General features: G+C 45.0%; 1 protein-coding gene across 1 annotated transcript in view; it reads left to right on the forward strand.

Moving 5' to 3' along the window:
• The first annotated feature begins 10,482 nt into the window (after nucleotides 1-10,482).
• Serpine2 (serpin family E member 2) overlaps nucleotides 10,483-23,422 on the forward strand; it is a 66,954-nt gene continuing 54,014 nt past the window's right edge. The window contains exon 1 of the mRNA XM_070015979.1: nucleotides 10,483-10,623. The gene's annotated coding sequence lies outside the window, so the exon portion shown is untranslated. The remainder of the gene's footprint in view (nucleotides 10,624-23,422) is intronic.

The following is a 23,422-nucleotide window of genomic DNA, read 5'->3' on the forward strand; positions in this document are numbered from 1 at the left end:
GTCAGGCTTCTAGGATGAGGCAGACTTGGGACAGGGGATTATGGATAGGTAGGATGAAGGCCCAGCAACGGTGGATGGGGCTTTGCAGGAGCCTGCATGAGAATACTGAGGGCCATGAAAAGGGAGCAGAGGAGCCAGGCGCTGGTGGCTCAGGCCTGTAATCCTAGCTACTCAGGAGGCTGAGATCTGAGGATCACGGTTCAAAGCCAGCCCGGGCAGGAGAGACCGTGAGACTCCTATCTCCAATAAACCACCAGAAAACCGGAAGTGGCACTGTAGCTCAAGTGGTAGAACGCTCGCCTTGAGCTGAAGAGCTGAGGGACAACGCCCAGGCCCAGAGTTCAAACCCCACGACCAACAAAAAAAAAAAAAAAGGGAGCAGAGGCACTGGTAGGCTGAGGAACCTTCAGGAGTCAGAAGCCTCACCCACCTACATGCTCCCTTGATCACTGATTGGTTCTCTGGTCATCATGGAAAAGCCAAGCAATGATGGGAAAAGCAGGAATCATGGAAAACCTCACTGCTGTAGCACAGTCTGTTTACTTCCCTTGTAGGCCCCCTCCTTTGTCCTCATTCTTTCAAACCACACAATCGAAACTAGATATAATAGCCTCCAAAAGACCAGCTCTATCGAAAGCACTAGTTCCCATTTCTTGCGTGCAGCGTGAAGCACTTAGGAGGCAGCACAGAGCCCAGAAATCTAAGTTAGAATAATGGTCAGAACGGCTGCTGATTGAAAGCTTTCCAGATGCTTTTTACATACTTTCATTTCCCCTTCTCAATGAGCCTAGGAGGTAGTCTTACAGCTCTTTCAGCAACAATAATGTGAACTTAGAGATAGTCCCGAGAATGACCTAACATTTCCAGCAGGCAAAAGGCAGAGCTTTGATTGAGTACCAGTCTATCTAGCTTGGAACATAGACTCTTACCTTGTTATTCATATTTTCTCCTGGTTGGCTGAGGTGTTTGGGGGACAAGTAAAGACTGGTTCTTAGATCCCAGCTACTGTGTCTAGTAAGAAAGTATACTATAAAGTATACTATATACTGTGTATAGTAAGAAAGTCAGTTCTTCTTATACCTTAGTGTTGGTATGAGTCATGGGGCATCTTGTTAAACAGTAGTTTCTGATGCAGGAGATCTGATAGGACCTGAGATTCTGCATCACCAACAAGCTTCTAAGTGATATCCATATGGGTGGTCCAAGGAGTACATCTTTATAAGCAGGGGCAGTGTTTAAATTAGTATTCATGAGTGTCACTGGGTAGCCTTGTTTTAAAAAAAAATCAGATTCAGAGGGATGCTAAATGAGCAAGCCTGGGGAAAAAATCATATTGAGTGAAGTAAGCCAGATCGAAAGAAACATACGTCCCATGGTTTCCCTTATTTGCAATAATTAGTATACATCTAGGATAATCTTATCAGATGAGCAGAATAGCTCAATAGCTATGTACATATGACCATATAAGATGACGCTAAGCACAACAAACTCCAAGACATGGACACAAAAGCTTTTCCTTTGTTGTTGTTGTTTTTAAGGTACTATGTGATTTTTTTTTCTTTTGTATGTTCTTCCCCCTACGGTATATCCCCTGTTATCCCTGTATTTGATTTTGATACCCTGGTATTGTATATACATATATTTGAATTAGGGAGGGGAAGGGGAACAACAGAATGGTGAGACAAAGGATGAGGGGGAGCCAATGCAACAGCGATATACACAAGGTCAGTATGTTAGAAATGATCTGTACTTGGGGGTGGGGGGAGGGAAAGTAGGAGAAAAATGAAGGATGGAAAGCAGTATGGAGGCTCCTCAAAAGACTCCACATAGAGCTCCCCTATGACCCAGCAGTCCCACTTTTGGGCATTTACCCAAATGATCACAAACAAGACCACACTAAAGCTACCAGCACAACTATGCTTATTGCAGCATCATTTACCATAGCTAAGATATGGAACCGGCCCAGATGCCCCTCAGTAGATGAATGGATCAAGAAAATGTGATGTATATTATATATATATATATATATATATATTCATATGTATGTGTATGTACAATGGAATTCTATGCCTCTAGCAGAAAAAAATGACATCTCCCTTTGTTAGGAAATGGAAAGAGTTGGAAAAAATTATATTAAGTGAAGTAAGCCAGGTGCAAAGAAACAAAGGTCCCATGGTTTCCCATATTTGCAATAACTAGTTTATGTCTGGGGCAAGCAAAAAAGGTCAAAAGCTTTGTACATATGACCAGATAAGATGATGTTAAGTGAAATGAACCCCAAGTGGTTTTTTCTTTCTTGCTATTGTTTCTAACGTATTTATAATATACCATTTGATTTTTTTGTTTCTTTGTATGTTCCTCCCCCATGGTATAACCCCTGTTTTCACTGTATTTGATGTCAGAATAATTTGGGGAGGGAAGGGAGGAAAAAACCAAATGTTTAAATAGGGATATAGGTAGACTCATTGTAACAATGGGATGTAGAAGACACTATGTTGAAAAACAAACCTTACAATTTAGGTGGGGAGGGAGTGTAGTTGTGGAAATGAGAGGGAAGGGATGGTAGGGGAAAAACAAAGGAGGAGGAAACAATGCTTGATAGGAAATGTACTCATTACCTTGCTCATGTAACTGTAACCCCTCTGTACAGTATTTTCACAATAAAAAACTTATTTAAAAAAGAGAAAAATGAGGGAAGGGGTAATAAGTTTGACAAGAAATGTACTTATTACCTTATTTATGCAACTGTAATTTCTCTGTACATTACCTTGAGAAAAAAATCACTGGGCTGGGTGATCTGTAAGATACCTTTTTTATTCTAGAACTTGTTGGCTATATATCCAATGATAAGATGACATGGGTACTAATTGTGTTCGTAGGCACAGCTGGTCAATAGGCTTCTTTGCCTATTCTTTGCTTATTTTTAGACCCTTTAAGGCAGAAATTTTCAAAGTATAGGCCGTAGAAGTTAAAAGAGGCCCCTAATGGCCCTTTATGGAGTAATTGCCTTGCAAGTGGCCATGGCTCTCTATGTTTGGTTATAACTGAATAATTGGTTTCTACTCTTTAATAAAAAACAAATTATTCTTCAGGGTATCAGAAACATGAAGGCACTGTTATCCTTATTAAATTCAAAATTGTGTACTAGTAGAGGTGAGAAGAGACAACAGGATGTGAGACCCAGGGTCCTTTGTCACAATAGAGACAAGAAAAGTGAGAACCAGTGATCCACAGTGGCATAGCTCCCATGAGATCGTCACCTGGGAACCGGTAGCGATGCCAAAGTGGCCCATGAGTTCTACGGGTTACCTTAAGAGTAGGATTATTTTTCTTCACTCAGAAGCAGCTTGGGAGTTACATTGCCTTACTGTACAATCCAAACAAGCTTTGGTGATGTGGAGATCTGCCCTTTGGAGACCACCTTACACCACTAGAAAGCTTTTCTACATTGGCATGAAGAGCCTAAGAGAGAGAAAACATCCTTTCCTTCTATGAAGAACTAGAAATTCCAGCACATGTTGTTTTCACTTTTCATTCCCAGTACTTGCCAAGAAGGCCTGGGAGGAAAACTATAATAAATACTATCATTTATTGTTCTACTACATGTCAGGCACTACAGGAGGTACACCAGAGGGTAGGTTTGGGGTGCTATAACAAAATATTTTGGTCGGGGTGACTAACTATGACTAGAAATTCATTTCTCATAATTCTGAAGGATTATAAGACTAAGATCAGGGAACCGGCAGATTCAGTGTCTGGCCGGAGCCCATTTCCTGGTTCTCAGATGACCTATGTGGCTGTATAGTCATGAGATAGAAGGGTTAAGGATCTCACTCAGCCTTTGTTTTCACAGGACCTTACTGTGTGGTCCAGGCTGGCCTAGAACTTGAGTACTTCCTGGCCTCTTTTATAAGAGCACTATTCCATTTATGAGGTGCCCTCATGACTTAATCTATTCCCCCAAAGCTCCTTCTCCTCAAAGATGCATTGAGGATTAGAATTCAGCATGTAAATTTTAAGAGGTGACAAACATTCAAACATACCACAGTAGTCAGAATAGAGTAGAACCAGCAAGGAATCAAGCTGGATCCATGAAGATCAATTGTGTGTTTCTGAATTAACAATAGTAAGAATCCTTTGGAGATTACACTGTGCTTCACCTCTCTCTCTAACGTTGTCAAAGGTATTCTATCTGTCCTCTTTTATACATAAGGAAACTATAGCCCAGAGCAGTCAAATGGCTGCCCCATGATCACAATGAAGCAATAGAAACAGAATGAGAGTCCAGGTCTTCGGACTCTCCTGGTGTTCTGGCTTCCTGTGTCTGGTCTTCTGGGTTTTTTTTTTCCCATGACTCAATATTTCACAGAATACATGAAAGAAGAAGCAAGCCTGCAAACTACTCAGGGGCAAACTCAGTGTGCTCTTAGTGGCTGTCCTCTTTCAGAATAGTCAGTGAGTTGCACTTTTCATTCACCCAATAAACACTATGGCCCTTCTCTGTACAAGACACTTTGCAAAATCAAAAAGACATACAGAGCACACTGCCTGGAGGTTAACACCTACACTAAATGTTTATATCCAAGGCAGATGTGACAGAAATAAGCAGCTTATACTTGATAATGCAGACAGATTGGGCTGGAAGGGGCAAGTTACAAAAGATAAAGATGGAGACAATGGAGGCAGATGTTAAAACATAAATAACCATAGCATAGCATTCTCTCCCCATCCTGGATACACCTGTGAAATGTGATCTTGACACTTTTATTAGGAAGTCAATTGTGTCTTCCAAAAATTCCTATGTTGGAACCCCAACTTTCTAATGTGAGTTGATTTTTCTCTCAGTCCTTATCAATCTCTCTGTGTAATAAAATAGTCTAATCTTTCTGTACTATAAAGTCCCACCTTACCTTGGATGTAGACATGTAGTGCAGGCTTTGGCCTCAAGGCAATGTACTTAACTGGAGGAAGTAAGGACATCCTGACCTCGGCTCCCCATAAGATAGATAGTACACAGAACAAGAGACGTGGTTCTGCTAGACTCAATGCTGGCCGGCCACAAATTGATCAATTCTACTGAGAGAAAGTGCAGAAAAGAACAGGGATCTGGGGGAAGATTAGAAGAAGAAAGGATAAGGTGATCAGAAGAGAGAGATTGGCAGAAGAGTTTAAAATATGGGCAAAGCTGGGCATAAGTAACTCAAGCCTGTAATCCTAATTACATAGCAGGCAGAGACGGGAGGATCATGGTTCAAGACCAGCCTAGGCAGTTCATGAAACTCCATCTGACTCAATGGCTGGACGTGGTGGCATGGGCCCATTATCCCAGCTACATGGGGAAGGCAACAGCTTGGTACAGTGGTGTGTGCTGCCATCCCCACCCGCACGGAGAAGCAGGAGGAGGAGACCCAAGGCCCAAATTGGCCGGGCATCAAGTAAGAATCAATGCTAAAGAAGGGATGGAGGTGTGGCTCCAGTGGGAAGGCATTTGCTTAGCACTCATGAAGCCTTGAGTTCAATCATTAGGAAAAAATAAATGCAGAATTCAAGGGCTCAATACTGTCAAAGTGTCAAAGGTGATGATTTTTAAAAAAAAGATGAAATAACCCTGAAGCCAGTGGCTCATAGCTGTAATCCTAGCCACTCCAAAGAGCTGAGGAATATACTCCAAAGGCAGCCCCGTCAAGAAAATTTGTGAGATTCTTGTCTGCAATTAAACACTAAAAAGTCAGAGGTGGAGCTGTAGTTCAAGTGGTTTTATTAAGCAGAAAAGGCTGAGAGAAAACATCACCCCTGCTTTCACTGTATTTGATGTTGGTATAATTTGGGGAGGGGAAGGGAAAAAAACTAATTGTTTAAACAGGGATACAGACTGACCCATTGCAACAGTGAGATGTACAAGAATCTATGTCGAAAAATGAACTTTACAGGGGGGAGGGAGGAGGGGGGAGTGTAGCTGAGGAGGTGGGAGGGAAGGGATGGTAGGGGAAAAGCAAAGGAGGAAGCAACAATGCTAGATAAGAAATATACTCATTACCTTGCTCATGTAACTGTAACCTCTTTGTACAGTATTCTCACAATAAAAAACTTAATTAAAATTAAAAAAAGAAAAAGAAAACAGCCCAGGCCCTGTGTTCAAGCCTCAATACTAGCACATACAAAGAAATGATGAAATACTACTAGGGCACTGGAAGTTGCTGGTAACTTTTGAAAGAGAATGCTGCAGGCAGAACATGGGAGAGAGGAAAGAGAGCTGAACCATGAGGCTAAGAAGACGGGCTCAAGACACTCATGGAAGCAGACAGGCAATATCCATTGTCCGGTGGTTAAGACGTTCTGGATTGTTTGAAGGATTCAGTACCACAATGGTTCTCAGAACCTAGGCATTCCATCCTATTTGGTCAATTATAAAGAGAATAATAAGCAACCTAGCACTTACTAATGTCTTTTCTCTGAAGCTCTTGGTGAAAAGTCAACAATAGGAAGGAACAAATCGATGCTGTGGGGTTTAATCCGTTTCAGAAATTACATAAAGAGGAAATTGGATTTATTCGAAAGGCAACTTTAAAGGGGAATAAACAAAAGCAAAGTCTTCTATGAGCTCAACAAACATAAACCAACAAAACAGCAAGAATAAAACAACAGCACAACAATTGCAGAAAGTTAACTGTACAAGTGGACTATTATCACCACTCAGTGTCCTAGGCTGAGGTAATCCTACCTACAAAACAGCATTCATATCTCTAAGGTCGTGTTATAAGTCATTTAGGTGCAGTTATCTTTTAACTGGTGGGAAGATAGGAGCGAAACTAGTGATAACGAAGCCCTCTGTTATCATCATATCTGTCTGTCTTACAGACAAAACATCATCACCCCATTGGGAGCTAAGGGCACTTTTTATATAAACACAAGGTCGCTCTGTTTGAGCACATGGGGGAGCAGGGGAGCTGGGGGGCAAAGGGGTTCCATTTATTCCAAGACACTCAACACTGGACAAGTTCCAAGAGAGGAAATGAGACTAAATAGATCACTTGTTTTCTTCTGTTTGGGCATTTCTTGCATTTCTCTCAACTGCAGCTTATGAACACAAAGCCAAACTCAGAGTCTGGCTAGAGCTGGCTGGATGCCAGTCCACTTTAATTTTTTTTTTTTAAGGAATAAACAATTTCAACTTGTATCTACAGATTAAGGCCAGCCCCACAATTGAAAGCTAAAATTAAATACCCAAAGAGCCAGGTAGGTGTGTGAAGTGACTTAGACTCCCCAACAAAACCAAAGTGGAAACAGAAAAGAAATGCCAGGTTGGAAATAGATTGGAGAAAGAAATTGTAAAAAGAGCCAACTATATGAAAGAGTCACTTCCTGCTAATGGCCAACAGCTATGGTAAGGTGCTCATCTTCTCTGGGCCAAAGTGCCTCCTGGTGTCCATGTGAAGGAATGTGTAGTCTGGGTTTCTGGTGCTGTCCTCTGTGGGCAGCAGAGAAACCACCAGCACCAGCCACACGCACACTCAGGAAGAAGCAAGCATCGTTGGTATTCCCAGCATGTCTCCTCTGCAGAAGGAGGCTTTGTGTTTCCAGTCCTTTCCTTTGGGAGATCCTCACCCAATGGCCAAGAAGAGAGAAAGGGACATTTGTGTCTGAGCTTACTTTAGCGTATTCGTTAACCCTGCATCCTGTCTGATTTCAGAATTGACAAGTCACGTACAGTATTGCTCAAACTGTTCCTTCGATGGTGTGGAGGAGAACAGGGAAGTGACTGGTCAGGACAACATAAACAAGCGGCAACTCCTACACATTTCTGCACATTCTTTTATAATGAGCTTAGACCTTGTTTATTTCTAAATAGGAAAACAAGGTTTTGTCTTTTGGACTGGAAGGGGGTTGGTTTTCTTGTTTTTGTTTGTGTTTTTGATTTTTGGTTTTCTTGTTGTTCTTTTTTGCTCTTCTTTTCCTCCCTGGAAAACACTGGCTTCCAGATAAGAGACTAAAATCCGTTAAAATAATGTACGTACATTCCTCTGAAAACTTTTTTAACTTAAGAGTAACTTTCCTTAAAGAAAAATTTAGAATTGCTAGGTACTGGTGGCTCACGCTTGTAATCCTAGCTACTCAGGACGCTGAGATTTGAGGATCACAGTTTGAAGCTAGCCTAGGAAAGTCCATAAGACGCTCACCTCCCACTAACTAACAAAAAAAAAAAAATCTGGAAGTAGAACTGTGGCTCAAGTGGTAGAGAGGTAGCCTTGAGCAAAGTAGTTCAGGGACAGCACCCAGACTCTAAATTCAAGCCCCAAGACAGGCACACACACACACACACACACACACACACACACACACACACGAATTGCAAATAATTAACCAAAGTGAGATATGAATCACCGTATCAATGCTAACATCCTGAGTATGATTTTATATAACAACTTTGCAAAAAAGTCAGCACTGACAATATCTGGGCTGAGGATACAAGCGATCTCTCCTGTTTATTATTTATCCTAACTTACTATTTCCCCTAGCAACCCAACAACTATCTCAATTAAATATTTCAATTTTTGTGCAATGATTGAGATAGAAATGGATGCAGAAAATCCAACAAGCTTCCCGCTCCCCACCCCCGTCCCTCACCTCCGCCCCCCAAATGTTCCTCAGCTCTAGCCCCATCCTCCCTAACAAAGGCACAATTATCATTGGTCCATATCTGTAGTCCTTTGGCTGACATACATTTATTGAGCAATTACTGTAGGTGTCACTGCACAGTGAAAGCAATGAGCTTCCCAGTGCATTTCCTGTTGAATTGGCCTCTTTTCCCTGCTCCCTGGGAGCGTATTCTAATGAGGGAGAGTGGAAGAAAACTAGCAAAACATATCAAAAAGGAAAAAAAAACATTATGCCAGGCATCCGTGGCTCAAGCCTATATCCCCAGCTACTTGGTAAGCAGAGATTAGGAACACTGGAATTTGATTCAGCCCAGAGAAAAGTCCATAAACACCGGGTCTCCACCAATAGTAAGCAGTAGTGGTAATAGTAGTAGTAGTCGTCGTCGTCGACGTCATGCCTACTGTCCCAGCTAGACAAGAAACTGAGACAAGCGGGAGTCTCAGTTCCAGGCCAACCTGGGCAAAATAAAGTTTGTGAGCCCCCATCTCAATAGAAAAATCTGTGTGTGGTAGTTGGTGCCTGCCATCCCAGCCACAGTGGGAACGGTAAACAGGCTCACGGTCCAGGCTAGTCAGGGCAAAAAGCAAAACCCTATCTCAAAAATAACCAAAGCAACAAAAAAAAAAAAAAAAAAAAAGGTTGGAGGAGTGGGCTCAAGTGGTAGCGTCTGAACTCTTAGAGTTCAAACCCCGGTGCGGCTAAGCTAAATCAAGTGAGAGCATGAGTGTTTTGAAGGCTGCCAGGTGGAAGGAGGTGATTTCGCTCAGGTCTTCCAGGAAGGCTTGCAGCCCGAGGTAACATTTGACTTACAACCCAAAGCACCAAGCGGCAGTCACCAGAAGATTCTGGGAGAGAGCATTTCAGGAGACAAAGGGTTTGGAAAACTAGGCAGACTTCTTGCCAGCAGGTAAACAGCTCCTGCAAATCCGTAAACGTCGCTGACACACGCGCAGCCGAGTCCACGAGCGAGCTGACCTTCCGAGTTGCTCAGGTGGGGAAGCAGCAGCCTGACTCGGTGGGGCGCGGGGGGGGGGGTGTCTTCTTCATAGGTTTTGGGGCCCCAGGCCCATCAAGTACAAAGAGGTGTAACTCAATGTGCCACTTCAAGTCCCCAACCACCGAAACGTGAGGAGCGCTGGCCTAGGGGACCGGCGGCGTCGGAGCCTGCGGGGAAGGGGAGCGCATCGGCCGCGGGCTTGGGATCCTCTTCGCCCTCCGTGACTCAGTGGTCCCATCGGCTGTAGGACGCACCGGCCGGGGTAGGCTGCAGACAGACCCCGGACTGCGGGGACCTCGCGCGCGCCTCCAGTTTTCTGGAGCCCCCTGTCCACCATCCGGCAGGGCCCTCGGGCACCCCGCAAAAGCCCCCGGCGGCCCGTCCGGGCTTCCACCCGATCACCTGGAGGAACGGGCGGGGGGGGGGGGGAGGTCCCGGGGCGCCCTGGTCTTTCCCAGAGGGGCTCCTCCGGGTGGGCGCTGGGGTTCCCCCTCTCCACACCCCTCCGGCGCCCCACGTGCAGCTCGGGCCGAGGGAGGCGTGGGGGAGCGGCGCTTTCGGGGTGCCGATCCCCGGGCGGGGAGCGCCCTGGGGCGGAATCCGGGCGCCGCGCGGGCTGGGTAGGGGCGTCCTGGAGTCCCGGCGCGGGACGCGGCGGCGGGCTGGCACACAAAGGCGGCGTTGGCGGCGGCGGCGGCGGCGGCGGGAGGGCGGGGCGGGCGGGCGGGGCGGGGGCGGCGGGAAGGGGCGGGGGCCGGCGCGGCCAAGGCGATAAAGCCCCCGCGCCGTGGCCGCCCCGCTCGCGCTCAGGGCTGCACCGGCTGCGCCGCGTCTGCAGCCGCCGCCTCCCTTCTTCCCGGGCTGCCGCCTGCGCCGCCCGCCCTCCGTCCTCCCCACCTTTCCTCCCTTCCTCCCCTCACCGGCTCGGGCCGCGCTGCCGCCACCTGGGGGACCCGACCGAGGGGCTGGTGAGTACGCGCGCGGCGGCGGGGCGCGGCCCGGGGCGCCGGGCACCCACCGACCTTGCGCCCGGCCGGCCCCGGGGGCGCGGCGGGGAGAGCGAGCCCGAGCCTGCCCGTCGGGGCGGTGGGAACTTTCTCCGCCTCCCTCGGGCAGCGAAGGCCGGGGCTGGGGGCGCGCCCGGCTGCTCCCGCGTCCCGCCGCCCGGCTGGCGGCTTGGGGATACCAGGTGCGCCCCCGAGGGACCCCCGTCCCTCCGGAGACGCCCTCCTGTCCCTGCCGCCGATCCGGAGGGGGTCGGGTGGGGGGAGCGGGAGGAGTGAGCGGGATCCGGAGCCGGGGCTCCCCGCACCCCGCACTTTCCCTGTGCGCCCTGGACCGGGAAAGACACCGGGACTCGGGACTAGTTAGCCCGGCCCGCGCGCCCGGGAGGGGACCGGCCCTGCAGGGGACCGGCGGGGCGCAGGGACCGCTTTCCATTGGGCTTTCTGCCACCCGGGGTCCCCCCCCCCATCCATCCATTGAGCCGGTCTGGACTCTCTCCTCGGCTGTGGAGATGGACCTTGGGAGACTGGTTAGTGACTACAGGTAAGCTCAAAGTGCTCGGAATTTCCGGGCGGAATGAGGTATTTCATCTGGCCCCCGCCGAGCCGGGAGAGAAGGCTTGTGTTACATAAGGCGACACTCCACCTTCAGGTACGATGGAAGATGCGAGTGGAGGTTTTTATTGGGGGGGGGGGTGAATGAGCAGCATATAATCCGTGTCTCGGGAGAAATCCCAAATGCGCTGTTACCTTGCTCTGACTACTTTTGTAGAGAACATTCTTCTAGGTAGCATCCAATATTAAATATACATATAGATATATGTATAGATATTAAAAGTGAAGGTTTGTCTTCCTCCTTCTAAGCCAGGCAGCCGCTTACTTCTCTGAACCGTTCTAGAACGATTTATCTTGGAGATTTTTAGGTCTGAAGTTCAACCAATGTCAGCCTTGCTAATTGGTTTGTGGAAAGGACACTTAGAGATGGAAGTACTTGGACCAAGATTGGTGTCTCTAAATTAGTAATTCTGTTGTTTTTGCAGAATTTTAACCAAAAAAAAAATTACTAAGCTCTACAGCTGGTGGTGCTAGCCTAAATAAACAAAGGTGTATTCCCCCCCCCCAGCTTCAAGTTTTGAATGTTTATTAATGTTTGGAAATACTGTACAGCTAATTATGAGCACACGGTAATTATTGAAGGTCATAAGATGTTCTCTCTTTCATTCTAAAAAAACTGAATCTATACAGAGAATTCCTAGTTCCTATGAATGTCACTTATTAATGCAGTGTAGTTGCCTTTCCTTCTCTCTCTTCTTCCCTCCCTCTTTTCCTCCCTCTCTCTTTCCCTCCTTCCTTCCCTCTCCTTTTCTTCCTTCTTTCCTTCAGTCTTCCTTTTCTCGTTTTGTCTGTCCTGTGCCAATAGTTGAGACTGAACTCAGGCCTACTACTGAGCTGTTTCATTCAAGGCTGGCACTGTACCACTTGACCCACACATCCACTTCAGGCTTTCTTGGTGGTTCATTAGGGAGAAGAGTTTCACCAACTTCCCTGCCTAGGCTGGCTTTGAACCACGATTCTCAGAGCTCAGCATCCTGAGTGGCTGGGAATACAGGCGTGAGCCACTGGTACCTGTCATTAGTGCAGTTTTGAAAGAACAGCTATTACTTGTCTCCAGAGGATTTTGCCTTTCAGGTCTACCTTTGGATGATAGAACCCCAGTGGGAGATTGAAGTGGAAGAATTAGAAATGAGTTGTTGTCCATTGTGTCCTTTTCCTCCTGCTCTTTGCTTTTCCTCTTTTTCTGATCTCAAAGTCCATGGAGATTGTGCAGCATTAACCATTCCTAATCTAGTGGCCTCCACCATCCTAATGACACAGCCTTTGAGCCGCATCCCTGCCACACAGAGTCAGAAACTCCAGTATCTTATCTCTAATCGCAGAGGTCCTGCCTCCCCGGCTTTGAACTGGGCCTCCATTGTATTTTTCCACACAAGAATGCCCAGTGCCTTTCCCCTTCAGGTCCAGCAGGTAACATAATGGCTAACTCCCCTAAGAAAACAGAGGTCACCAGACTTGCTCCACATCGTCCTATGTCCCCTCCCCAGAGCAGAGTTTTCTGTATTGACCTGGCCATCCTCTAAGTCCTAGGTACCTGCTATTTCCAGGCCTTCATGTGATAAATATTGCTCTTTGGAGTCATATCATTCTTACAGACAATCTGAGATTTTTAAAAAAAGAATAGAGGCAGGGAACCAATGGCTCATGCCTGTAATCTTAGCTACTTGGGAGGCTGAGATCTCAGGATTGATGTTTGAAAGCCAATCTGGGCAAGAAAGCTCATGAGACTCATCCCCAAGTAACTACCAAAAAGCAATGAGTGAAGATGTGGCTCAAGTGATAGAGCACCAGCTTTGGGTGAAAAAAAATGCTCAGGGATAGCATCCAGGCTCTGAGTTCAAATCCCACAAGTCAAAAAAATATGAATCAGGTAGAGGGAGATAAGGAAAATGAAGTTGAATTGGGGACTTCTTGTGACAGTGACTAATGTCTACAGCCAAATCCTGAATCCTCCCTCTCAGGAATCTTCCTCCCCTATCTTAATTTTATCTTTGGACTCCCCTTGTATACTCTTTTTTCAGTATTGTTATTATTATTATTATTAGGTCAATTGTGGGTCTTGAACTCAGGGATGTCCTTGGGTGCTGTCCCTGAGCCCCTTTGTGCTTAAGGCTAGCACTCAACCACTTATCTGGTGCTGAGGAAGCCACTTCCAATTTTTGAGTGATTCATTGGACATAAGAGTCTCACAGACGATGGACCAGGTTCGAACCACCATCCTCAGATCTCAGTCTCCTAAGTAGCTAAGATTACAAGCTTCAGCCACCAGCACCCCGCCGTACTCTTCCTTTTTCTTTAAGCATTATTTTTAACTGCCCTAACTTCCCTTCTTCCTGCATCCCTATCTCTTGCCTGTGGCTGCCACAGGCTACTTTAACTAATTCTGCTTTTCTTCCCAGCTCCGGCAAGCTGGCCGCAAAGTCCTCAGTGTAGAAGAGAGCACTTTGCATCCAAGACCTTTGCCTGTCCTCCAAGCCCACCTTACCTCCCGGGGCTGCTGAGCTTGACACTGTGGAGCCTTTCTCACACTTGTGGTTTTCCATCCAACTCTCTGGCATCTGTGGGCCTTGCTGGAGGTACCCAGGATCCTGTCTCCACCTCCTCTTCTACCAAAGATTCTTTGATGAAACCCTTAGCTTATAACTTTTACTAGACTGACATCCAAGTCAAGGTCTCTGGTGTTAAAATCCTCTGGTGTTAGAATCCACTTCCTATCTAATGGACTTTTCCATGTCTTTTATGCAAAAAAAACAAAACCCACAAAAGGTCCACAACTGATTTCTGCTTTTACTGCCCACCGCATGTCCATTTCATCATGACCCTGAATTTGTCTTGAATGTGTTTGTTGCTTTTTATTTTGGCCATGGCTCCATCCTTCCCTCCATGTACAGGTAGAGGCCTGAATTGAAGTGGGACTCTGGAACCTCATCTCTGAAAAGTCACCCAGTCCTATTGTTTCCCTGTGCTGGATGTTCCACAAGCCTCCGCTGTGGTCACATAGTGGGCACTGTGCCACTTAACACTGGTTGCTATATATGTCAGCTCAAACACTATATACAGAAGTTGAGTTAATATTTAGGAATCAGGAGCTATTGCTTGAATTTATAGCTTTTCTTAAAAGTTAAGAAGACCTAGAATATGAAGCTCCCATTTGCATGGGGCAGCCCTTGGCTAGTGGTAAGTTTCCAGGACCTGTCTGCACTGGAGGGGACCTCCCAGAGGACCTTCTTTGACAGTACCCTTCTGGTTCCAGTGGCTTCTGAGCTCTGAGACAGCCACTGGCATCTGGGGATTCTAAGGCTTACCACATATCCAGTTTGCTTCCTGACTTCCACATTATTGCTAGCATACTAGACCCTGAAACCTGAAACTGTTGACCTCCCCATAGAAATTCTACATCTCTCTCTTGGTTTAGGGACAAATCCCACTTCATTGTAGTGGCTGTGCCATGCCACATTCCCTCAGATTGCAGGGTGAGCTGATACCTGAAGTTCCCAGAAGGCTTTCACTGGTGTGAGGTGACTACAATAGATTCTAGTGTTACCTCTGCCCAGACCACAGCCTCTGATGACTAAAGTCATCTCCTCAAACTAGTCACCTTCACACCTTCTTGAAAAACCCCACTCCCAAGCCTGTCACTAGTGTCTCACTGGTACCACTACTCAGGAGGCCGAGATTTGAGGATCATAGTTTGAAGCCTCTCTGGGCAACAAAGTCCATGAGACTCCTATCTCCCAGTAATCAACAAAAAGCCAGTCGTGGAGCTGTAGCTCAAGTGGAAGTGTACTAACTGTGTAAAATAAAGCTAAAGGACAGTGCCCAGGCCCTGAGTTCAAGCCCCAGGACCTGTCACAAAACACACACCACCACCACTACTACCAACAACAACAACAAAACTACTCCACTCTCAGGAGGATATGGAGCAGGCTGACATGCATCTCAAACAGAGACTAAATGTGAATGCACAGGCTGCCCCTGCCCTGGCTGCCCTTGAACCAATGTGGGCTGCAGGCTGCCGTACATTCCCAGGGTCACTGTCGTACATTCCCAAGGTCACTCTCCTGCCTTGGACACTCTTATCCCAGTGCCCAGGTTCCTCTCAGTCCCTGGCCAGGGAATTTTCCACAGCACTCCAGGGTCCCACCAGGCCATTGGTAATGACCTGACAGAGTCTCAGCTTTCCTCTACCTCTTCCCACCTCCTCTGTCTTGTCCCCTTTGGGGAACTTTTATTTCTAGCCCTCTAGATTTTTTCAATAGTTTCCTTATAGCATGGAATTTCCCACACCTCCCTGCATTCACTCCTGCTCTACCTCTGCCTGGGATTCTCTTCCTCCTTCTACATTCAGTGTCTGGCTAATTCCTCCCTCTTCCAGACTTAGATCCAGTTTAACAATCACTACTCTCCACCCTTGGCTGCACACAGTATGCGCATGTGTGCATACCCGGTGCTGAACACCTCTGTGATGACAACTGTTGCGTTTTAGCAACACCCTTTACTTGCTAGATTCCAAGCTCTGTGAAAGTGTGCCTGTGTTTAACTCTTCTTGCACCAGCCGTGTTGTGCAACCTGAAAGTGTTTAACAAATGCCTGAACCGAACCAAGTGCAGGGCATACTTTATGCAAGAGCTATTTCAAAGTTAAGGGAGTTTCTCGCCCAAGACCTCTACTTCTGGTGGTGCTCCTTCAGAATTTTTAGAATATATTTCACACTTTAAAAAAATGGTCCATTATTTTTATTTTTTCCTATGCATCTTTATTAGCATCCATTAGTAGTACCGAAATGGGCTCATGTTGACATGTCCATGTATGCACACAGTGTACCTTGATCAGACTTGCCCCAGCTGGAGCTCTCCCTCCTCCTCCCTCTACCTCTCAGACCAATCTCAGCATCCACCCTTTAAAAACTTCGGGTCAATCAGGTCTTTTGAGGTAGAATATTACTGAGAGAAAAGTCTGTAATAATTTGGATTATCCTTTTATTGGTGGTTTGTCCTCTGGTAGGGGGTGGGGGGATAGGGGGGATGGAGTTCCCACTGACTGGGCTGCACTTGTATGAGGTAGGCGAATGCATTTACCCTTCTTGGTGACCTTGGGGTGTAACCTCTTAATGACTTTTTAAGCTTTTTTCTTAAAAATAAAGAACTTAGTTTTATCCTGGTGCCAGTGGCTTATGCCTGTAATCCTAGCTACTCAGGAGGCTAAGATCTGAGGATCACTTTGAAGCTAACTGTGGTAGGAAAGTCCATAAGACTCTTATCTCCAAGTCATCACAGAAAAAGCCAGAAGTGGCACTGTGGCTCAGTAATAGAGTGCTAGCCTTGAGCAAAAGGAGCCCAGGGACAGCACCCAGGCTCGAAGTTCAAGCTCAAGGACCAGTCAAATACACCAGCCAAACAAACTAAAACTTAGTTTAGCCTTTTATCATGACAGTGCATTGGCTGTCTTCAGACAAACTTAGTGGAAAGCCCCAGAAGGATCAGGCTGGGCTGCTGACAATCTATATAGACCATATAGAATTAGCTTTGCTTGCTTTTCAGAGGGTGGCATCCTTACTAAAGGAGTATCAGAGGTTGTTTTTTTTTTAATTTAAATCTATAACTTCTTGGTTTTCGTTTTTGACACAACTTGCTCTTAAGTCTAGATGAATTTTTTCTTAAGAGCCTTCTTCTCTGCTTACATGAGGATTTTGTCTTGTCTCTTGTTTGTAAGCCTATGAAATCCTTCAGTATTAGTACTGCTCCAACATGAAGATGTAGTTTGTATTCCCACTTGGATACTTTTATAACAGTATTAAATAAATTTGATGTCCTATACTTAGACCTTCTCTGTAAATCTATTCCTGTCTTCTCTTCCCAACCCATCCTTCTACAAGAATAGATTGTATGTCTGATCTGGAAAGTAATTTTGGGTTTTAAATACATACCCTGAGGTCTTGAATGGAAACAAGTGCAATAAACTTTGGGTTGTTTCTTATCTGTCTTGGCATTCCCAACTTGTCTGAGACAAGTAAGAGAGTTCTATTTTCTTACTCCTTTGAGAGGTGCCCCTTCTAACGAGTAGATGGGGTCTATTGACATAGTCAGTGATTATCCCCTTTATTCTGGAGTAAAGTTGCTGCATCTGGATAAAAATTCAGTCCTGAGAAGTAACATCTCTGACAATGTTCTTTTAGTGCTTGAGGATGGCCACTGAAGCTAAGCTTAATCTCTAACTATGCAGAAGGACATTGGTTGCAATTTGAGAAACAGGTTCCCCATTGTATCCCAAGGGAGAAATGGGGTGGACAGCCTACTGCAAGATCAGATCAAGAGCACCCAGACTCTTGCTGCAGTGAGCTCAGACCTAGCCTGTTTTTTCAGAAGATAATGTGAGAATTGGAATCCACTGTGCCTTTCTATTTTTATCGGTTCATTCTTAGGAGAAAGATAACGTGGTGGAGATTGTAATGTAAACATCATAAGAAAAAGCTCAAAAGCTTTCTTGTAGCACCTGCAGTCCTGGTAAATGCACTTTGTTTTTCTACCTGCATCCCTGCCCCCCAAGTGGGGACTTTGGTAACCTGGGGAATTTCTCTTGAGAGCATACCAGAAATAGTATCAATACCTTCTGTCTCCACCCTCCCAGCTTTCCTCTTCCATGGGATGCTAACAAATGTAGCTATTAAGAAAAAAGGGGAGGGGGGAACCACTTGCTTTAATCCTAAGCTTATATGGACTAAATCTTGGAAATGGAGGCTGGCTATGTGAGAGAATTTAATACAAAATACAAAACCTGATCAAAAATGACAAGAAGCGTGTTTTTTTTCTTGTTTTTGTTTTCTTTTTGTCTTGTTTGTTTGTACATTTGTCTGTCTTTGGGAAGGTAAGAAGGGCACAGAAATGGAGGGACAAAGGGTGAACAAATGTGGCAGTGATAATCACTAAACACTGTGTGGAAAATGAACTATGCAACTTGTGGGTGGGATGGGAGGGGAAACCTGGGAGAGAGCGAGGGTTGGGGTGAAATGGTTCAAAAAGAAATATACTCATATCTGACTTATGAAACTGTCATGCTCTGTACATTCACCTTTGCAGTAACTACATATACATGTATATATTTTTTAATGACAAGGTTTAGTTGGGACTGGGCTCGGTGCTGTAGCACTTACTACTGTGCCTGAATTCCCTTTCACAATAAATTGATGACAAATGCAAATAAATGCTTCTTTTCTTTCAGGAAAGTACTATGTGATTAATGGAAGTGTTTGCCTCTATTAAAATTCATTTTTTCTTTTTTTGTTAAATAAGAAATCTACTTAAGAAGTTTTTTTTAATATGTATTAAAGATGTGGTTTTTGCTCAAATTATATAAATGATTAACTAGTGCACTACAGGAAAAAAAATGCCAGGGGAGAGCTACAGCTGGTTGCTGGTGATGGCTCATGCCAAAGATCCTAACTGCTCTGGAGAATGAGATTGAGAATCAAGGTTCAGAGCCCTCCTGGGTAGCAAATCCAAGAAACTTCTAACTAGCAAAATGCTGGAAGTGGAGGCATGATTCCACTTTCTATGAATGCCAGACATCCATGGAGAAAGCCAAGTGAGAGAAAAGAAGCCCTAAATTCAAGCCCCAGTACCAACAATAACAAAAAAAGGAGAGCTATTATCTTATGTGACAGAGGACGCTGGCTGTGATGTTTCCCAGATCTAGAAACTGAAGGTCTGGAGGCTGTCTTCTCTTTCTTCTTGCCTCCTGTCTCTGATTCTCTTTCCCTCAAAGACCATAGCTGCAGGCATACTTTTCTATGTTCCTGATAAAGAGGAACTTCCAGTTCTTTCCTGCCAATTCTAGTTGGAAAAATCCTAGGAAGGAATTCTGATTGGCTCTGTTCCTGTCATGTGCCTTTCTCTATTACCAATGGTTGTGATCAGTAGAATGGGTGCTGTGATTGGCTGAAGCTGAGTCACATGTTCAGCCCTGTAGCCAGGAGGTGAGAGAGTTCATTGAAAGAGGGGTGCTAGGTAGGTGAGTTACCCAACTGGCATTAGTTTTCAGTTGACAGAGACTCTGTCATCTTGAACCTTGAGCATAACTGTTAATGTCTTTCCCAGGCCTACAGCTGGGTCCAAAGATTCTGGAAACACTGAAGTATCACACCACAAGCGACACAATTTCTGTGTGTGGATACCAGAGCCTGTGTGTGTCCATGCCAGGGCTGTAAATGTATGAAGCATGAGCAGATAGCAAGAATTTCAAAGATTTATCTCTCAGCAATAAGAGGTTGCTTCAAACCCCACACACTTCCTTTCAATATACTGTCTGTGTGCTGCATGATTTCCTCCAGTAACACCCAAAACACATGAGTGGAAAGAGGTCAATATTTTCATGTTGCTTGCCGTAATGTTTGTATGTCTTTGGGCCTCCCCAGTTTGTTTCTTAGATACTTGTTTTTGTTTTCCTGAGACTGGCTTCTAAAATTAGTGCTGACCTTTGGAATTAGAAGGTAGAGTACAAAGAAGTAACTTAGATTAAACTGGATAAAACCCATCCAAAGAACAAGCATGATTTTTTTTTAACTAAGGTGCCTAATTGAACTCCGGGATTTAGCTTTTCTTTTTCTCATGTTTATATTTATCTTTATTTTTAAATGTATCATTTCTAAATAGCAAATATTCTCTCCCTCCTCCAGAGTATAATAATTAAGAGTGTGGATGATGTGGTGGCCAGAGTACTTTGGTTTTGATCTAGATTCTACTGGGAGCCATAACCATGTCTCTAAACTTCTTCAAGGTCCAGATTCTTTGTCTGCAAGTTAGGCATAAAGGTACTCACCCTGTGAGTGCTGTGAGGAGGAAATGGAGAGTATCTATTAGGTGCTGTACACAATGGTAAGAGTGGTGGTAACTTAAAGGACATGAGGTGGCCACAGGCGTGGTGCTGGGTGCTATGTGTCACAATAGTACAGATGAACGTTTGGTTTCTCCCCAAACCCTGTTTCTGCTGTGTCTTTAACCTGGTGAGTGAGTGACTTGCTCAGTTTCTAGAATGACGTGACATGACACTCAATGGGTAATGTTTCCTGGTGATCAACTAATCATCTGTCCTTCTTGTAGGCTCAGGCTATTTGTATATTGTCTAGCTAGCATAAGATGGCTGATTCATGAAAGACCCTCCTTCTGACTCTATCCTTACGCTTGTTACAGAAAACCAGCCCTGATAGCAAGAATTCTACCAGCCTGGGTGCTTTATTTCCCCTTGAGTTAGCAGTGAAGAATGAAAAAATGTGCAGTAGGAAAAAGAACCATATTAGGTGTATTATTTGGGTCCTTGCAGGTATAGCTTCTAGAGCCTTCTTTTTTTTCTGTTTTGCAGACGGGGGGAAAATGTCATTCTGTTGTATTAGATGATGTTGAGTTATCCAGAAAAAGTAAATACATGTGCTCAATGTACCTAAAACACATGATTATCTAACTATGACTGAATCTCCTTATTATGTAAAAGAGTCCTGAGGATATTGGATTCACATTAACAAATATTTCCAAATAGTACAGAATGTATTTGCTGCTGCAGTTGATATAATCGTTGGAGGATTTTATAGGCAGATATCCATTTGAGACTTTACCCAGCCTTCAGAGTGTATGCCTACCTGTGAATTGTTGTTTAAACAGTGGGATGGGAGATGTCAGGAAGATATTGTGTAATGGCTTGTTCTAAAGAATGTTCTTTTAAAGATGTAACTTTCTCTTTGGAATTAATTTGCCAAAAAACTCATTCTATCTGTCAACTCTTTACTCGTTTCTTAATAACAGGTGGTTAAAATGGCAATTTGCAGGATTGGGCAAAGATGCTAAGGTATTCATAATTAACTATTCTTGTGCCTCAGCATGGCAAATTATGAATCTCCCAGTGCTGATCATATTAATGTGAGTTAATTCAGCATAGTTGAAGTAAGGAAAGACAACCATTCCCATGTGTATGTCACTAGCCTAGAACTTACTTCAACATGATAAGTACATTTATTTTTTATGTATGGTGGCAAGTTTAGGCTTCTGCCCCACTGTTCACCTTGTCTTACTTTGTGTCTTACCTGCCTGGTGAAGAACCCTCAGGTCTCTCCTCCTTCTGGGCTGCTTCCACGGTACCTGACACAAGGGAGCCAAAAAGATGCTTGCTGCAGAGAAGTCAGGCAGTGTAAGGCAGTGTAAGACCCTGCGGAATCCTATCAACCCTCAGGCAGTAAAGTTAGTGGCATTAATAAATAGTAAGAAATCTGAGACTCAGTTGTGTAGAGATGGCTGGTGAGGGATGTAGATGTCAGATCTGTGTGGTCCCCGTGACAGAGTTTTTGATTCTGAGACACTGTTTTCCATGACTAAAGCTGAAAGGTATGGCTGAGCAACAAGGTAAGACCCCCCACGGATGACAAGGTAGAATATTGACTGAACAGAGAATGAATTGGAGGATCAAATGAACTTAGGTTTAAACCTCAGCTCCACAATTCATTACTGTGTGGCCCAAGCCAAAGATTGCCTTCTCCATGCTCCATTTCCCCAGCAGGAGATTGTAGATGATGAGATGTTTTCTTCACAGAGATGGGTCATCTTCGTCCTGTTTCACAGGCAAGAAAATGGGTAATAGACTAAAGTCACTTGACATGTCAAGTGTAATGGCAGAGCTGCCATCTGCTCTTAAGAGGCTTGTTTTGAATATCTACTGTGGAGGGGCACAGATGGATCAGAAGAAGAGGTCAATCTTTGAGTGTCTTTCCCCCTTTAGGTAGAAAAGTTTTCTCTATGATGCTTTAACAGTTAAAGACTGCTTACAGCTGGGGTATGCGTGGCTCAGGGGATGGCAGCCAAGGAGTGCAGTGTCTGTAGTGGATTGAAATGAATTATCTTAGAGTTGTTTGCTTTGTATTGTCATTGTGCACCATGGTAATACAGATTCTTCCACTAGAGCAGACTGATCCCACTACCTACACCTAGCCGCTCTGTCCTCCACTTGGGAGCCATCAACTGTCAGAATGAGTGATGCTAATGAGGTGTTTGGCAGCTCACACCGACAGTGGTCAGTGTGGACTGGGTTGTTGGGTTGCTGCACGGAAGTCCTTTCCCTCACACTGTAAGACTCAAGCAAACCAGATGCCAGTAGCTCACGCCTGTAATCCTAGCTACTTTGGAGGCTAAAATCCTGAGGATTGCTGTTTGAAGCCAGAACAGGCAGCAAAATTTGTGAGGCTTTTTTTTTTTTTAAGTCAGTCATATGTGTTGAACCAAGGACCTGGGAGCTGTCCCCAAGATCTTTTGCTGAATGTTAGTGCTCTACCACTTTGAACCAGAATAGACCACTTCTGCATTTTGAGTGGTTGATGGAGAGTCTCACAGGGACTTTTCTGCCTGGGCTGGCTTCAAACCACAATCCTCAAATTGTAGCCTCCTGAGTAGCTAGGGTTACAGGCATGAGCCACCTGCACCTGGCTAAGACTCTTATCTCCAATTAAAACCCCAAAAGCCAGAAGTGGAACTATAGTTTAAGTAGTAGAATACCACCAGCCTTGAGCACAATGGGTCAGGTAAAACACCCAGGCCCTGAGTTCAAGCTCCAGGACTGGAGTACACACGCACCACCACCACCACCACCACCACCCCTCCCATGCCTCCAGGAGATGTCTGTGAACTGGATAGGAGCAGTCATGATGCCCTGGTGATCTGAGGGCTAGAAGGAAGTCTTGATTGATGGGAACTGTGCAGCCCCAAGAAGCACATGGTCCAGGATGGTTCTCAGATGAGGATTGTGGAGGTACCAGGAGGTTGAGGAATGAATGCTGGAGAGCGATGGGATTTGCTCCTCCCTCAGTGACATATGAGGTCAGTAGTGCAGGCTCTGGGCGCTGTCTGGGAGAATCAGGGTGCAGCTCTAAAGGCCTACATGGAGAAGTAATGGAAATGTCTTGACAAGGTACACAAGCTAAGTCTATGCACAAAAGGAAGTGTGGGTATGCAGCTGATGAGCGTGAGTTCTAGATCACCCTCATGGGTAATACAATCTTCATTTTTTTTCTTTTTAATTTTTCTTGGCTCTCCACCAAATCCTCAGCCTCACAGAATTGGTATATGTTAATTTGTATCAGCTAAGAACTATTTGTTTGGCTCTTTAAGGTTGAACA

This window comes from Dipodomys merriami, unplaced genomic scaffold, assembly GCF_024711535.1.
Source record: "Dipodomys merriami isolate MVZ:Mamm:240054 unplaced genomic scaffold, mDipMer1.0.p SCAF_1, whole genome shotgun sequence".
Taxonomy (NCBI): domain Eukaryota; kingdom Metazoa; phylum Chordata; class Mammalia; order Rodentia; family Heteromyidae; genus Dipodomys; species Dipodomys merriami.